General features: G+C 39.8%; 1 protein-coding gene and 1 long non-coding RNA gene across 2 annotated transcripts in view; one reads left to right on the top strand and one right to left on the bottom strand.

Annotated features, from left to right (window-relative positions):
- Positions 1-18,820, bottom strand: part of fam110b (family with sequence similarity 110 member B) — a 115,989-nt gene that overhangs the window by 24,312 nt on the left and 72,857 nt on the right. The window lies entirely within an intron of this gene.
- Positions 1,882-17,096, top strand: LOC122993230. Its single transcript, XR_006406360.1, has 4 exons — positions 1,882-2,008; positions 4,480-4,482; positions 15,852-15,859; positions 17,086-17,096. It is a non-coding gene; the product is annotated as an uncharacterized LOC122993230 (long non-coding RNA).

Here is an 18,820-nt window from a genome sequence, read left to right as displayed (position 1 = left end):
AATTAATTTAATAACTATAAACAAAATCACCATATCAGTAATTAGTTATGGTTAAAGGATTTGGAGTTCTTTACAGAGCAGGGGTTGGCAAAACTCATTCTTGTGCAACATTAAAACAGACAACATGTATATCCAAAAGCATTTATTTAACAAAACACACAATACTAATCTAGCTAAGTGTACCTATATACAAGTGTGTGTGTGTGTGTGTGTGTGTATGTGTGTAGGGAAGACAATAGCAAGATGGCTGCAGTCACCTGGTGACTGAGCACATGGCATGCCGAGAATTTGGCTGATAAAGGGAACTACAGAGATAAAAGGCCAGACCATGTGGTGTCTTGAACCACATGTGCTGCCTGAACCAAAGTTTGCCAAACTAGGTTTTAACCTTTTAACTGTGTGGTTCTCTATTCAAGGCCAATTCGTGTATGCTAAAAGTTAAAGGTTAAAATGAGGTTGCATGCAAGGCCTAGTTACTGGATGTAACATGTGTTAAGCATGCTAACATTAACCTAGCGGTGTGGCTATGCAGTAACCTGACTATAAGCAACAAGGACATCACAACAACAGTTCAATGTATAACCTTAACCAAATCAATAGACGTACAGTACATTGTTTGAGTTAAACATTCTTGCTTAGCCGTACTATGCATCACTGTGTTGCTAGGCTATGCCCAGTTGTTACCAGTCCATGAAGGAAGAGATGCTTTGTGGCGTTCTGCTTTGTAGCTGATGAATCCGTGGGTGAGTCAGGCTGAGAAGGCAAACTAACTCCATTTCGCGGCTCCTGTACTTGTTAAACTGGCCAGCAGACTTGTGTGTTAGCTGCTGGCACAAGGAAACTTAGTTTCTGAGTCTTAGGCAGGCTCTCACATCTTTTGCCATAAAGAAGACTGTGTGTGTCTGCTGTGAGCAGGCCACACAAGAGAGCAGAGAGCTGCTCCAGCAGCTGCTGGAGGTGTGAAAGAGCAAGCAGCTGCACCTGCAGCTGAAGGAGAAAGAGAGCAAGGAGCTGCTCCTGCTGCAGCTCGGGGGGACAAGAGAAAGATAAGGGGGAATCTCTAGTTTTGATAACCTGGATCCATGGGTGGAGCTTCACGCTTTGGGTGTGAACCCCCAGGGCTCAGGTTTCTTGGAGTCTTGAAACATGTGGTCCACATGTAGTCCCAACATATGTTATTGCTTAGAGTTAGATTTCAGGACAGTGGTTTATTGATCAAAGCATCTGCTAACTTTGTTAACTCTGCTATTGTTTAATAAATTTATTATGCTATTTTCTTTAAGGAGAAGTCTTTTTTGTGTTTATATATTGTGAAAAGTGGCTGATTGAGAGAGTCAGAGCTCAAATTCAAACCTTCATTCATCTGTGAATGTTGATCCCTCAGATATTAGCATTCTAGGTTAACTCTTTCATGAGATTACCTTATTGTTTGGTTAATGGTCCCAGTTTTGAGGTGGTGCCCCATAATTATTAATTCATATTGATAATTTGATTAATTTTATAATTAATAATTAACTCTGATAGTTATTAATTATTGCAACTCTCTAACAGTTGGTGTCCCAGTGTGAGGCTCTCTGAGGGTTGGTGCCCTGTACTATTAATTAATATTAATAATTTCTTTATTGTCTAATTAATAATTATCTCTGATAATTATTAATTAGAGATAAGAGATAATTAGAGATAATTAATAATTAGATAATAATTATTAATTAATAATAATAATAATAATAATTATTAATTAATAATTATCTCTGATAATTATTAATTATCACTAATAACCAAACACTCTCCTGCCAAACCCAACAATAAACGCTCATAAATAAAAACTGGCTTAGGCAATTGTAACCAGACTTGGTTCATGGGTTTGGATGCTAGGTCCGAACTTCACTATGCAGCCTTGGGATATACTGCCAGTAGGGGGTGTCATAAATGTGAAAATTTCATATCTCACAATCAGCTACATGGATTTGTATGAAATTTGGTTCACACAATCTAGGGTCATGACTCAGTTGAAGTAATGATTGATTAAAGTGTGCATGGCTTATCACAACATATCTACATTTATAGACATTTCACATTCCCAACATCAAAAAATCTAAATACATCACCCGTACATCCTACAGAGCTAAAATTTTTACAGCACATCCACTGAGCCTATGGTCAGTTCAGAAGTCCGTCACTCTATATTTTTTAGGGATGCACGATAATATCTGCACATCATCGGTATCAGCTGATAAAGGTGTTAAAATCAGCATCAGCCCAAAACATTTCTGCCGATATGACAGGCTTCTTCTCCGCCGCCTGGCTGTGCTTCCTTCTGCAGACTGTTTCACCCTGACAGTCCCGATGCTTCCTCCGTAGGCTGCACTTCACTCAGCTGCCCGACAGACTCACTGCTTCTACCCACTTGAACTTGAATAATAAACTGGGGCTCGGTGCTAGGCTAGCCAACTGGAGAACCGAACCCCAGTTTGTTATTCAGGTTAAAGTAGGAAGAAGCAGTGAGTCTGGCGGGCAGCTGAGTGAAGTGTAGCCTATGGAGGAAGCACCAGGTGAAACAGGAGGACCTGCTTGTGTTTGGCTGCATAGATAGAAAACACCTCAACAGGATGTGCCACTCCGTTTGAAAAAACTTTTTGGTTTGTAATGGCAGTTGGCAACCAGCGTATTAGGTACATTACTGCCACCTTCTGCTCCTGAGTGTGGACCAGAGATTAAATTCTACCAATTAATCCTGTCTATCTAATAAACTCAAAGAAAACTCTACTGCTCCAACCACTTGACAGGCTCCTGAACTCCAGTCTTCTGAAGTTCTTCCTTAATATATTGTCTTTCTTGATCATACTTAGTACAGTCTATGATTGCATGCATAATAGTCTCCTCAGCCAGGGAAAAAAATATGTGCATATATCAGTATCAGCATTAGCGATCTGCAATGAGTTGGAAAATATCAGCATATCGGCAAAAAATCCAATATCGTGCATCCCTACTATTTTTCAAAATATGCAGAAATCAATTAACATCTATATCTCTTCATTCATATGCTACCAAAATTGACACAGACATTCTCTAGATGGTACTTATATTTAAGTGTTTCAAATGGTGTTCACTTCAGTCAAACAATGAGTCTGGAGTGATATCCAGTATCTTGCTGTAATTTTCACTGAATGCACATTTTTTATTTCTTCTAATTTTTAAACTAATTTTACCAAAATATTTGACAACACACTTGAGAAAAGTAAGTTGATGCAAATTGTATTCCCAACAGTTAAATTGTTGCTCAGGAGCTGGTGGACGGGGTTGGAGAAGGTGTCAGGAAACTAGCTACACCTGGTTGGTTTAGGCCCAGGTCCTTGTTTACCTCTTTTTCTTCTCTTCCTCCCAAGCATCCACCAGCTAGATGGGTTAGGATTTTGTGTTGTGGTTGCATGCATCACACAAACACGTTATTCATTCAAGTTATTCACTCTCATTGACCTCAATGCAGTAATTTACTAACTGTATGCAGAAATAAGTTAATATTTAGTGTCAACTGTTATCATATCATGTGTTGTCCTGATGGTCTAGTGGTTTAAGCACAGACCTTGTAAGGGTAAGGTTACCTGTTCCAACCCAGTCTAGCACCAAGGTGTGTGTATCTCCTGGTTTCTGCCAATCTGTTGTGAACTCTTGTGGTTTAAATGTTGTCCAATGCATGTATGTCAAATTATGTGTTTGTTATATCCAATATCTTGCTGTAATTTGTACCATAAGCACAACATTTTTCTATTTCATCCAATTTTTTTCTATTTCATTGAATTTTTGAATTTCACCAAAATATTGCACAATGATGCATGGTTTTTTCTGAATTTTTTCACCAACATTTTGACTATTGTAAGTGTTCTCCCCAGTGGTGCAGTCACCTTGATTCCACTGCTCATGGCTGCGTCACCTTACAGCTGTAACATGGTTTTGTTCAATCCTCGGCACAGCATCATACCCCACTGGAAGCATTTCAGAAGTGGAGTGTTTTGCTCCAGCAGTGCCAGAGAGAAGAGAGCCACCCCTCTACCTGGAGAGGAAGCCAGGGACCTGGGCAGTCATGGCAGCAGTGGTGTCATAAAATCTTGTGATTTTCCACTTCCAAGATGAACCTCTCATCATCCATAGTGACAAATATCCTCTGATTGATGCAGCTCGCATCAAAAATAGATAAGGCATGTATGTTTAGCGGAGCAGAGTGGACAAGCTGCTTTTGGGACACATCTGAAATGTGCTGTGGCACGTCTGGTGGGATCAAAAGCATTCACTAGAGTAGCTGCGATTAAGCGCCGGCAGCCGTGTTGCAGCTGGAATGTGGCACAGCCGCACCTACTGGAATCAAGCCATAAGTCACCTTCTCTGTGAATACAAAGGTCCAGGGCTCAAATCCCCAGGTAGCCAAGTCCTACTTTCCATCAATGTATTAATTCATGCATGTGGTATGTTGTGCTTACTGAGGTCGTATTAAGTCGAAGGTTGTCTATTATGACCTCATGAAAATTTCTTATTATTTTTCTCTTCTAAATGTCTTGTCTGCAAGACCTAGAAACATAAAAAATTGGCAGGTGATAAACTTAGCCCTGCCCTCACTCGTGAACACCTCTTCCTTTTTCAACCTTAGCCATATGAACTTAGCTATGAATTAGGGTTTGTCATTGTTGTAAATCACCTTGGTGCATGTGGTATACTGCAGCCCTCACAGAAGCTGATGTATTGCAGCAGAATGAAATTTAAAGAAAATAATGTCGCAGTTCCTAGGGACTAATTGGCTTGAGGGACGCGGGCAGAAAGATCATTAGTCAGGTATGGTGACGTCAGAATTCTGTGGGAAAGTGAAAGTGACAGAGGGAAATAGAACAGGAAGAAATGGCAGACCCATAGTGGAGTAAAGGCAGAAAGCAAGGGAAGAGATCATCCTTATTGAAGTTATGCCACAGCTTCACACACACACACAAACGGACCATCAGCCATTCATATTCATAATTAATATTCCACCCAGATTTTTTGATCCAATATCAGCAGCTTCATATTCCCAGATTAGAAAAGACTACACATAATCCACATTGTGTGTATGAGTGTGTTGGACTAATTGAGATCTTCTCTAATCGGTGATTCAAATCCATCCCCTGCAGAGGTGGCTTACACACACACACACAAACACACACACAAACACACAAACACACACACAGTTGTGCCTCTCTTGAGAAACATAAATCTGACTCAAAAGCAAACAGGAAAGAAGAGTAGAGAGAAACTACAACCTTCATACTTTTGGAGGGAAGTTAGTTTTGCGAGGCCAAAATTGGACTTTAATTTTACTTGACCCAGATTTGTAATAGTGGTTCCTAATTTGATCATTATATGTGGAAGCGCACAGTGATTGGTGACATTTGTAATCAAATTTTCAGTTTGAAATGTGATGAGGATTTAACAAACGTCCTATGGCTCAACAAGGTAGTTTGATTTGATTTATTTATTAAGAATGAGAGGAGCAAAAAAAAATCACTGCTCTTATTTAAAGGCCTACTCTGTATACCAAGGTCAAATATATGTCACAAAAAAAGTTTGAACATGGCAAAATAAAAAGGCAAAACACAGTCAGTCACACAGCCTATGTTGGTAGTTTATGTGCACATTAGTATCCAAGTTATAGCAATAGTAGCCTGATTTTGATTCTGAATATGCTATGTACATAGAACATAATAGTAAATGGTAAATGGACTGTACTTGTATAGCGCCTTTCTAGTCTTCCAACCACTCAAAGCGCTTTTACACTACAAATCTCATTCACCCATTTACACACATTCATACGCTGAATGGGTACAGGGGCTACCATGCAAGGTCCCAACCTGCCCATCAGAGGAAACTAACCATTCACACACATTCATACACTGATGGCACAGCCATCAGGAGTAATTTGGGGTTAAGTATCTTGCCCAAGGACACATTGGCATGTGGACTGGGGGAGCCGGGAATCGAACCGCCGATCTTCCGATTAGTGGACGACCCGCTGTACCTCCTGAGCCACAGCCGCCCCATAGTATAGTGTAACCTAGTTTATCATCTCCCTGTATGAACACTGCATGACACATTACTGTGTCTATGTTTGTCTGCACCTGTACAGGTGCTGAGGATTATCCAACTTTGGCTTCTGGCTGCTGTATTTTAATATGGAGTGCTGGATGGGCTTTCTGTATCTTATTTCATATATTAATACAAGACAACAGCAGCAGCAATACAGCATTAATCTTTGCCATCTAGGCTCTGACCTCATCACTCCCCCTAAGGAAACACTGAGCTCAGCACAAAAGGGAGTGGAGAGCGACACTAACTTGCCCTATAAGGCCGAGGTGGGGCTTTTGAAACGCGTTATGAACAGCAGCAGCCATAGTAGCAGCATAGCCTGTGTGAGCTGTGTGGCAGCTGTGGTGTAGGTCAGTCTTGACTGTGACAGTTTTCACATGCAAGCTCACATGCAGATTAGCGCATGTCAATAAAGTTAATACGCAAGTGCACAGAACATCTCCTCTCTCCATTCCTCAGCAAACCAAAGGTGTTAGTATCAGTATAGATATGCCACAGCAAAGTGTGAATGGAGCAGCCTCAAACTGCCTGAGCTAGCTTGCAGGCTTTGCTTCATTTACACCTCTTTTTCACCAGTGTCACTCTTTCACATCCACTTCAGAGTGCAGATGTATGTGTATTGTTTTATGTTTTCTTGAATGCCTTTGAGTTGAAGAAGCATTTGTGAAGATACATTAGCACACAGTGATCAGAAGATATGTGGACTCAAGCCACAGTACTTGCCAGTGCCATTTCTTTCAGAATAACCAAGATGGCACATTCAGGATTCTCAAAACCAAACAGGATACTCCACAACCTAATACAAAGTGGGCTACTCATGTGCATGTAAACATACAAACAGTGAAGGAATGAGAATGCATTTCACCAGTGTGTGCACCCATCCTGAAATAACCCCAATTTTATTCTTTTTTCTCTTTGGGGTTAGCATTGAAACACATTTTTCATAGGTGCTTTATTCTTTTTGTGGAAAGGAAGGTGTCCTACAAATTAACCAATAACCATGCTGTAACTATATTTTGTTGTGTTTTTGTTGAAACATAGTCAGAAATGAACTATATAATAAACTGTCTACAGTTTTTAAAGTTTAGATGTAGGGTTTTTAAGGATCTGTGAATAAGTTTTATTTGATTACATTGTGATCCCAGTTGTGAGCCAAATGTTTCTGGTTTAGCATGAGCATGAGCATAGATAAACACACACACACACACACACACACACACACACACACACACACACACACACACACACACACACACACACAGAGACATACACATTCTGAAAGGCTGATTTCCTTTTGATTAGGAACATGCATCTTGCTCATTGTAGAACACAATATGAGAGAAAAAGGAGAGAAAGTGAAAAGTCTCAATTTACTGGCAATATCCTACAACAATTTTCTATCTCATCTATTTCCTTACCTGTACACACAAACACACACACACACACACACACACACACACACACAAACACACACACACACACACACACACACACACACACACACACACACACACACACACACACAAAAATACGCACACACACAATAGTCATGAGAGAGAGTGGGTTCCAGTCCTAGATGCCTGCAGGCTCATTCTTTCCCATATATTATTTGGCTGTTGTTCATATATGGCTTTGTAACTGGTTATGTCTTATTCTGTTTACCAAGAATCAGATGAAGGCTGGAGGTCACCTACAGTACTCACACTGGGTACAATTAGACTGCATGTTTTATTAATCCTTAAAACATCTACAGAATGTGTAAAATGCTTACATTCTAATGGCAGTTTTGGCAATAGAAAGATGAGACAATCCAGATGGGAATTGGTGCAGTCTACATGATGTATATGTATCGTGGCCCTGAGGTGCAAAACACAACATTTCTGACACAATGACATTTTACATTTTCCTGAAACGTTGTTGTGTTTTGCACCTCAGGGCCACCAAACATATGGCCTGTCTGGAGAGTAGTGGTGCACTTTACCACTGTTTTGATAATGATACTGGGGGCACCAAAAAGGACATTTCCAATTCTACACAGCTTTAACAAAAATATCATAATCCCTTTTTCTTGAGATTGTGACTGAATTATCACATATTTGCAACATAACAAAATTGGCTCTATTGTTTTTCAACTTGTGCCGTTTCTAACACTGTTTTGTAACTTCTTTACCTGCTTTAACTGTGGTAATTATTTTCTTTTTGTTTTTCAGTCGGCTCTGTTCTTTGCTTGAGTATGGGTGAGATAAGTAAATTGGCTCATGTGTCAGCTGTGTCTGCAAAGACAGGAGTCTGGTTGGGTCCAAGTTCAACAACTGTTCAGGAGGTCATCATCAATTCATAAAGTCAGTAAATAATAATGTGACCATGTGTTCTTAGCAGGCATTTAAATTTATAAGAGGTCATCAGTCAAGGACTAGACTAAGGAAAAAAACCAGTGCTGGATGTAAATAATGCAGCCAAACATAAACTCCTCCAACCTCACTTTTCAATATAAAGCAACAAAACCACCTCTACCTGCAGCCTCAAAAGTGACCAGAGAGTTGAATCAACACATCTCTGACATAGTATTTACTGTAGGGCCAGTATATTGAATTACATTACACTGTACAGGGGTTTCTATTTTTCTGGTCACTAAGTATAGGTCATTGTTTTCATAACTAAGATGGTGAACACTGGTGGATGCTGGCACACTTTGGGTGGCACACTTTGGCACTTTGGCTGCCGTTCTGTTTCCTAACGTAAGTTCTACCTAAGTTCCACTGTTTAATCGTTGCCTCTGTCAATCTAAACTTTTCCGATAAATTTGTCCTGCGTGTTTCTGGCTACATGCTACCAACTGTCCTCCAATCCAGACAAGCACATTCACTGGATTAGCATCTCCAGCTCAGCTCACCATCTTACCTGCCAAGAGATTCTCTCTCTTGCCAACTTCAGGACTCCCAGGACCGATTCACAGCTTTACTTCATCATCCTGCTACCAGAGTGGTCAACCTTTCAGGCTCTGCCTGCCACATCACTAGCTAGCAGGAGCCCTCCTGTTTATCCTTTCTGTCCCAGTGTGGTCAGCCTTGTCAGGCTTGGGTTGTTCTTCTCTGCTAGCCACCACTGCCCCAGGTTGACCTTCACTCTCCGAACAGGATCGTAAGGCTAACAGGCTGGTAGCTCCTCCGCTGTTATGGTGTGGATTATCCAGTGGATTCTCCTGGGGTGCATAATGCTACTCCTTCCCTGGACACCCAGATCCTGGTCATAAGGTAACACTAGCTCTGTACTAGTGTTCTTCAACTGGACCATGCTACCACTGTCCACCTCAGATCTTCAAAATCTCAATAACCATCTGCATCTGGACTGGATGGACTCTCAAAGAAACTGGAATACTTTGCTGAGGCTGTCCTCTACACAGGGGCTCTGGCCATGTTTACTTACAACTTCACGTCCTCTAATTCCATCCCATCCCTATGGTTCTGTCACTCCCCAACTTCCTCATTACATCACCACAACAAACATTATGTGAATCCTTCCAATCTTTCCTCAGTCCTCACAACCAATCACAATCTGGCTTTGTTCAATACTCAACAATAAAAGCCTCATTCTGAATGAATTTATAACTGAGAACAACCTACATTTCCTCTGCCTCACCGAAACCTGACATAAACCCCTGTATAATTTCTCATTAAAACAAAACACACCCACAGGAATACATTGATAAACCTCGTCTTGAGGGGTGGGGAGGTGGTGTTTCTGCTGTTTACAGGAAGGACATTAAAACAATCATCATTTCCATTCCTTACACTTATTGTCAAACTCTCTGGTCCCACCCCTTTGGTCACTGTTATCTACCAACCCCCCAAGCTGAACCCCTTCTTTCTCTCTGACTTCTCTAATTTTCTGACCCAGCTATGTGCCATTTCACCCTCCGCTCTCCTCCTGGGTGACTTTAATATACACACTGATGATACTGACTGTAAATCTGACAGTATTCCTGGAACTGCTAGAATGCTTCAACTTCACACAACATACAACAACTTCCCACTCACAGCCACAGTCACATCCTGGATCTGGTCTTCACCACTGGTCTTAGAATACATTAACTTTCCAGCCTCAATCTCAATATCTCTGACCACCTTAGTCAAAGTGATTGTGTCTATAGTGATGCAATCACTATGGGCATTGACATTCCTATCCCCCATCCCAAAAATTCCTATCAGTCCATATCATATGGACTGATAGGTAACTCATTCATTGGACAGTTTTGATCTGATTTTATTTTTTTTCTGATTTATTGGGGCCACGTACAGTGTTAAACGTAAATGTTACCATTTGATGTACTGTACTAGAGTTAGCTTATTGGTAATTTTCATCTGCAGTCCCTTTGGCAGGTCATAATTAAAACATGTAACAAAAGAATAACAAACAGTACACAGCAAAAAACACACAGGACACATAATACAAAATACAAAGCTACACATAAAAGCACCACATCACATGCACCCACGGTGTCAACAAGCAATAATGTAAGCTTGTCAAATTAAAAGCAAGATTATTTGTGTTCATGAGAAGACCATGATATAAAATTGGTTACAGAGCTGAGTAACTTTTAGCAGACTTTTTAATTTGGTTTTAAAGGTACTTATGGAACTGCAGCTCTTAATATCGTCAGGCAGGACATTCCACTGAGTTGTGACTTTTACAGAGAATGCTGACTGCCCGAATGCAGTATGATAAAATGGCATGGTGGTGGTGGAGGGGCCAAACCATTTAAAATTTTATAAACAAGGCACGAATTTGAAAATAATCTAAAATTCTCAAAGCTCAGTAAATTGTATTTCTCTAGTACCCTACAGTGATGGCTTTTTGTCTAGAGTTTTTAGAGTTTGTTTGTAAAAGTACTCAAGAGGTCTTATGACCATTTCTCCAGCCTGTGCCCAACATGTAATGCAATAAGACATATAAGAAAGAGTTTCTAATATGTCTAAAGTTTGCTAAGTTGTACTTTATGTTTAGGTTTTAACTGTTTTTTAAACATGTTATTTAAAGTGCAAATTTGGGTCCAGTGTCAGACCAAAATATTTAAAATCAGTGACTATTTCAATCCTTTCACCTTTGATGAAAGCTTTAGGACATTGTACCATGGTTTTAGAGAAAAACATACCTTTTGTCTTGTTTACATTTAGACTCAGACATGATTGATCAAGCCAATGTGTGATCATTTCCAACACAATTGTTAGCTTAGCAACTGCTAACTCAGCTGTTTTTGCATGTGTCATCTGCATACATTTGCAGTTCTACATCATGACACTGTTGAGGGAGATCATTAATATATAGGCTAAATAATAGGGGACCTAACACTGACCCTTCTGGAACAACCATGGTGCACTTCATGTTACTGGACAGTGTGTCACAAACTTTAACACATTGTCTCCTATTAGATAAATATGAAGACACAGATGCTAGTGCTCTAGCAGAGAAGTTAATTTTAGAGAATTTCGATATTAAAACATCATGATTGACAGATCCTTCAAGCACTCACCACCCAATCAGGAAGTAGCAGCCACTTGCTATAAAGCACCAGCACACCTGCTGTTCTCCTTTTTTCACTCAGCCACCTTGAATACAGTGCACAACACTCAGCAAAAACTTCATCACCCAAACCTTGCTCTGCCTCACTCACCTCCCTGTGCATGATTCATATCACTATTTCACATGGATATGAATCAGCGATTCACCTTCTCCCTGCAGAATGCTGTGGAGGGAAGATAATCTATTATTTTGCTACCAAATTTCTACATTTTGTGGCATTATACCTTTCCAGCTCCACTAGGATGGTGACACTGGAGGAGAAATTGGGGAAAGGACCCATATCACTATAAACTAAGTTTCCTCACATTAGGACCTTTGGACAGCTATGTCATGAAACAACTTATCCCTGTAGCATATCCTGATACATTCACTTGTGACTAGATGATTTCCACAAGTAACAGACATATCTCTACTTCTGCTTCATCACAGGAAATGCTAGTTTTCCTCCTGGGAGGTTTTCAGCACTTCTGCCTCCTTTTTTTGGCTATATGCACATGTTTTTCCAAATGTGTGGAAAATGTGCCTAACCCTCTCAGAGACAGGGTCAAGAGTTCTGCCGTACATTGACCACATTGGCTGATTCTGCCACCACATTGAAAGCGCCTCTCCAGCCAAGCCAGTGAATTCTGTCTTTTGGATTCCATCAAAATAAGACCACAAAGCATTTCCAAGTGGCATTCAGTGCATTATGATGTGAAGCATGAGTTAGACTAAACAGGCAAATCCAGGTCAAAACTTCTTTTAAGTTCCTTCATTGATTTCACATAACAAACCCACCTCAGCCTTTAAGGGTGATTTCAAACAAACTTTTGTGTGTTTGCCTGTTTGGTTTGCCTGATGATATTTGTGTGGTGTGAAAGCAGACCAGACCAACCACAACACATTGTGATAGTAGATATGGGATTTTAACATGAATACAAAAGCAGAATTTATTGAATCCATCTGGTGGTCATGGGAACTGTCAAGCAAGTGACCTTTTGATTTGTATAAACAGTTTACATATTTATGCAAAATAATTCGGTAAACATAGTAATTTGTATGTGCACCAGATGAAAAGGAGTTCAAACAGGGATTTTTTGTTCTTTTGTTTAACTCCATGGATTTTTTTGGCAGTTCTTTAATAAAAAGTGTATGAAATATAGGCAACCGCATAGTAATCATCCCACAATAATTTTACAGTACAAAGTGCCCCTTTTTCAATGCCACTTGTTTGTACCTGTTCATCATCATTTATCACACATGAACTGCAGATGAAGTCTGGTCTAATAATGCTCATGATCAGTTATGTCTTGGTGAGCTCTTCATGACACCAAAGACAATAAATAAACTAATCAGGTTCAGTAAAGTGCTTCATAACTTACTGTAAGTCACCGGAATTTGATTTTCCCCTGTGGGTCCATGTAGTACTGATGAGGCATGATGACTTTACCCTGGATTCTAGAAGTCGCCCCTCTGTCAGCTCAGCTAAATTTGTGCAGTTCTGTGAACTTTTTATGAATAATATTGGACATTATTGGACAATGATAACATATGAGTATGAGTCACTCATCAGGACAGGGAAATGGTCAGCTCACCCTCCTGCCAACCTGCTACCTGACCAGTCGAGGTTTTCAAATGCAAACATTGGAATAAACATCAAGGAAAAGGTGGGGAGGATAAACACCAGCGGCAAACCTGACCACATGGACAAGCAAGACCACTTCTACATCCATCCATCCATCTCAACATCAAAAGAAACACCAGGGTAAACATGGGGGGATTAAAACATGGTAGACATTTTAACATCAGAAGCATTACTGCAAAGAGCAATCAGCTAACTCATCTTCTGTCTGACTCAAATCTGGACTTTCTCTGTCTGACTGAAACATGGTTGAAACAAACAACCCCTGCCAATATGTTCACACACCAATGTTTTAGAAGAAAGGACCTGATGGAAGAGGAGGAGGGGTGCTTTTTTATGTGAGAGACAACATCAAATATGAACGTATGGTTTACAATGCGGATAACATGTTGGAATATCTTGGGATAAAAATAATCTTGTCATAACAAATGTCTTTTGACATCATAGGTGTCTATAGGCCCCCCTCTACAGATGACACTTTCTATGATCAACTCACAGAAGCCTTGAAATAGTGCATTCTCAACAAAGAATTATTACTTATGGGGAAAAACTAAAAGAAATTCCAACTAGAACATCTAGTAAAAGGCCCAACTGGGATTGCAAAATGCTACAGTGCACAAATTTTATATTTACTATAAAACCAGAAAGAATAACTAAAAGTAATAATTTAATCACTGGCGTATCAGATCATAACCTAACCCTATGTGCAAGAAGACTGACTAAAAATAGATTTAGGACCACAGCAACTAAGCCAATGATGCTTCAATGCATACCCAGAGCTAAGTAAGAAGAATTTGTCAGTGAAATTAACAGCTTGAACTGGGATGATGTATTGTCCTCTGATGATCTGGACTATGGCTGTAATACCTTTACTCACAGAATCAACTCTGTGAAGGAAAGGTTTAATATGAGGATACAGATAAAATCTAAAAATGAAAACAATTTAATTTAATGAAAATTTGTGGAAACTAATGAAATCTAGCATTGTTTTTTATCTCAATATTCAATATATTGAGATAAAAAGAGACAAAAAGCAACGGTAAATTGATCTGGAAAAACATCAATAATCTCATAATGGAGCCAAAATTTTTAGGAGATTTTAAACTCAAAGTACAGGGAAAGTTAATTGAAGATCATCTTGCTGTTGCTTCTGTCTTTAATAATTTTTTCTTGAGTCTGTGTATGAGCTAGGAAAAAAATCTCCAAAAGTAGCAATGCTTTCCAATTTGATACCATGTTTGTTAAACCACACAAAGATATTTTAACTCCCCCATTTCTCATTTAATTTACTTGTCTTTTAAATACAGCTCCTTTCCTGATGACTGGAAATGTGCCATTGTCACGCCTATTTTTAAATCTGGATATTGCCTTGAAGCCAGTAACTACAGACCAGTAAGTATACTGCCAGTACTCTCAAAGGTTGCTTAGAAAGTTGTCACTGAACAACTAACAACATTTCTTAATACAAGCAATTTTGGTGTACATCGCATGCAATTTGGCTTACAGCAAATCATTCCACTGAAACAACTACCTTTCACTTTAAATTGCAAATTAAAGCAAGACTTGATAAAGGAGAAGTAAGCTCTGGGTATGCATTGAAGCATCATTGGCTTAGTTGCTGTGGTCCTAAATCTATTTTTAGTCAGTCTTCTTGCACATAGGGTTAGGTTATGATCTGATACGCCAGTGATTAAATTATTACTTTTAGTTATTCTTTCTGGTTTTATAGTAAATATAAAATTTGTGCACTGTAGCATTTTGCAATCCCAGTTGGGCCTTTTACTAGATGTTCTAGTTGGAATTTCTTTTAGTTTTTCCCCATAAGTAATAATTCTTTGTTGAGAATGCACTATTTCAAGGCTTCTGTGAGTTGATCATAGAAAGTGTCATCTGTAGAGGGGGGCCTATAGACACCTATGATGTCAAAAGACATTTGTTATGACAAGATTATTTTTATCCCAAGATATTCCAACATGTTATCCGCATTGTAAACCATACGTTCATATTTGATGTTGTCTCTCACATAAAAAAGCACCCCTCCTCCTCTTCCATCAGGTCCTTTCTTCTAAAACATTGGTGTGTGAACATATTGGCAGGGGTTGTTTGTTTCAACCATGTTTCAGTCAGACAGAGAAAGTCCAGATTTGAGTCAGACAGAAGATGAGTTAGCTGATTGCTCTTTGCAGTAATGCTTCTGATGTTAAAATGTCTACCATGTTTTAATCCCCCCATGTTTACCCTGGTGTTTCTTTTGATGTTGAGATGGATGGATGGATGTAGAAGTGGTCTTGCTTGTCCATGTGGTCAGGTTTGCCGCTGGTGTTTATCCTCCCCACCTTTTCCTTGATGTTTATTCCAATGTTTGCATTTGAAAACCTCGACTGGTCAGGTAGCAGGTTGGCAGGAGGGTGAGCTGACCATTTCCCTGTCCTGATGAGTGACTCATACTCATATGTTATCATTGTCCAATAATGTCCAATATTATTCATAAAAAGTTCACAGAACTGCACAAATTTAGCTGAGCTGACAGAGGGGCGACTTCTAGAATCCAGGGTAAAGTCATCATGCCTCATCAGTACTACATGGACCCACAGGGGAAAATCAAATTCCGGTGACTTACAGTAAGTTATGAAGCACTTTACTGAACCTGATTAGTTTATTTATTGTCTTTGGTGTCATGAAGAGCTCACCAAGACATAACTGATCATGAGCATTATTAGACCAGACTGCATCTGCAGTTCATGTGTGATAAATGATGATGAACAGGTACAAACAAGTGGCATTGAAAAAGGGGCACTTTGTACTGTAAAATTATTGTGGGATGATTACTATGCGGTTGCCTATATTTCATACACTTTTTATTAAAGAACTGCCAAAAAAATCCATGGAGTTAAACAAAAGAACAAAAAATCCCTGTTTGAACTCCTTTTCATCTGGTGCACATACAAATTACTATGTTTACCGAATTATTTTGCATAAATATGTAAACTGTTTATACAAATCAAAAGGTCACTTGCTTGACAGTTCCCATGACCACCAGATGGATTCAATAAATTCTGCTTTTGTATTCATGTTAAAATCCCATATCTACTATCACAATGTGTTGTGGTTGGTCTGGTCTGCTTTCACACCACACAAATATCATCAGGCAAACCAAACAGGCAAACACACAAAAGTTTGTTTGAAATCACCCTTAAAGGCTGAGGTGGGTTTGTTATGTGAAATCAATGAAGGAACTTAAAAGAAGTTTTGACCTGGATTTGCCTGTTTAGTCTAACTCATGCTTCACATCATAATGCACTGAATGCCACTTGGAAATGCTTTGTGGTCTTATTTTGATGGAATCCAAAAGACAGAATTCACTGGCTTGGCTGGAGAGGCGCTTTCAATGTGGTGGCAGAATCAGCCAATGTGGTCAATGTACGGCAGAACTCTTGACCCTGTCTCTGAGAGGGTTAGGCACATTTTCCACACATTTGGAAAAACATGTGCATATAGCCAAAAAAAGGAGGCAGAAGTGCTGAAAACCTCCCAGGAGGAAAACTAGCATTTCCTGTGATGAAGCAGAAGTAGAGATATGTCTGTTACTTGTGGAAATCATCTAGTCACAAGTGAATGTATCAGGATATGCTACAGGGATAAGTTGTTTCATGACATAGCTGTCCAAAGGTCCTAATGTGAGGAAACTTAGTTTATAGTGATATGGGTCCTTTCCCCAATTTCTCCTCCAGTGTCACCATCCTAGTGGAGCTGGAAAGGTATAATGCCACAAAATGTAGAAATTTGGTAGCAAAATAATAGATTATCTTCCCTCCACAGCATTCTGCAGGGAGAAGGTGAATCGCTGATTCATATCCATGTGAAATAGTGATATGAATCATGCACAGGGAGGTGAGTGAGGCAGAGCAAGGTTTGGGTGATGAAGTTTTTGCTGAGTGTTGTGCACTGTATTCAAGGTGGCTGAGTGAAAAAAGGAGAACAGCAGGTGTGCTGGTGCTTTATAGCAAGTGGCTGCTACTTCCTGATTGGGTGGTGAGTGCTTGAAGGATCTGGCTCAGGGTGAAGAGGCAAAGCCTCACAGGGATATACCAATAGTGGAGCCTATTAGATGGCATAACATGTACAAAATAGAACTGAACGAACCAAGTCATCCACTGTTTCAGACAACAGCAAATAGTTAATTTGCTGTGGGTAGGTATAGATTTGAAAACACCCTTAGTTTGTGTTCATGGTAATTGTTTGGGATTATGTATCAAAATGACCTAAAACTCTCATGAGCCTTGCATTACTCTCTTTTCAAGAGCTGAGGCATTTACTGTTTTCATACATCTTCACTGTTTTTGGTGAGTTGTTTCTGGTTAATCTACAAGTGTAGACAGTGTGTACAATGCCATTTTAGTGTTTCTCCTCGACTCTCCACCTCCTCTATTTCCTCTTGTTTTAGGTCTCTCTCCCATGTATCACCTCTGGGCATAGAGACAGAAACAATACACTGCAACACACCGCATTAGGACTGGGCTTTGGTCCCCATGAGGACTATTGGTCCCAACAAGGTCAGTGTTTATACCAGAAACGGTCTCCACAAGGTAACACACACGCACACTTGCATGCACGCACACACACACACACACTCACTCCCTCTAGCTTTCTATTTCCTGTGTTAGCAGCATGCTGAGCAGAGGCAGCAGAGTACTGCTGTGAAACCAACCATGCTCTCAGCAGGCAGGAGCCAATGCATTCCACATTCCCAACCCCTCCTTCATACTTCAGTCTTCCCTTTCAAAGGCTGAATTTTCCATTTATAATGAGCACAAATACTGATTAACACAAGCTTGAACAACATGCTATTATACTATTATATTATTACAAATAGACGTACTGAGGGGAAGAATATACTGACATGAATCTGTTGATGTAGTTCATTCTACTGAACGACGTGGTCTCTTTGTGTATGAATATTCACAGTATAAGGTCTTTAAGGTTATAGACCTTTTTCATGGCAAACATCTTTACTTGTTATGGCAGGAAAAACACAGGTGTTACTAATAACATTAATGAGGCTCTGTTCCATTCCATTCCAATAAACCAGGTTACACAAACCGCGGCCCTGTTACTGGTTCATTACTAAAGTTACAGGAAACTTGGTTTAGAATTGCATTTCTCCCATATCTATGTATAGGAGTACATGTGATGTACTGCACAAAGCCTTTTAAGTAACAGAAAACATCGAATAAAGATCAGCATTAATTGTTATAATTTTCCTGGTGGAAGTTCAGATTCTGGGACATTATGGACCGGTACAGGTTGGAATGCTTGACCCCTACAGTGAGTGGATCTGGTGGTTCTGTTATGCTGTGGGGGGCATTTTGCTGGTATGGTTTGGGTCCACTTGTCCCCTTAGAGGGATGGGTCACTGCAAATCAATACAAAGTTGTTCTGAGTCATTACCTTTCCTATGATGAAACATTTCTATCCTGATGGAAGTGGTCTCTTCCAGGATGACAATGCCCCAGT

This window comes from Thunnus albacares, chromosome 12, assembly GCF_914725855.1.
Source record: "Thunnus albacares chromosome 12, fThuAlb1.1, whole genome shotgun sequence".
NCBI lineage: Eukaryota > Metazoa > Chordata > Actinopteri > Scombriformes > Scombridae > Thunnus > Thunnus albacares.
Note: the sequence above shows the minus strand (reverse complement) of the source record. Positions and strands in the feature narration are given on the sequence as shown.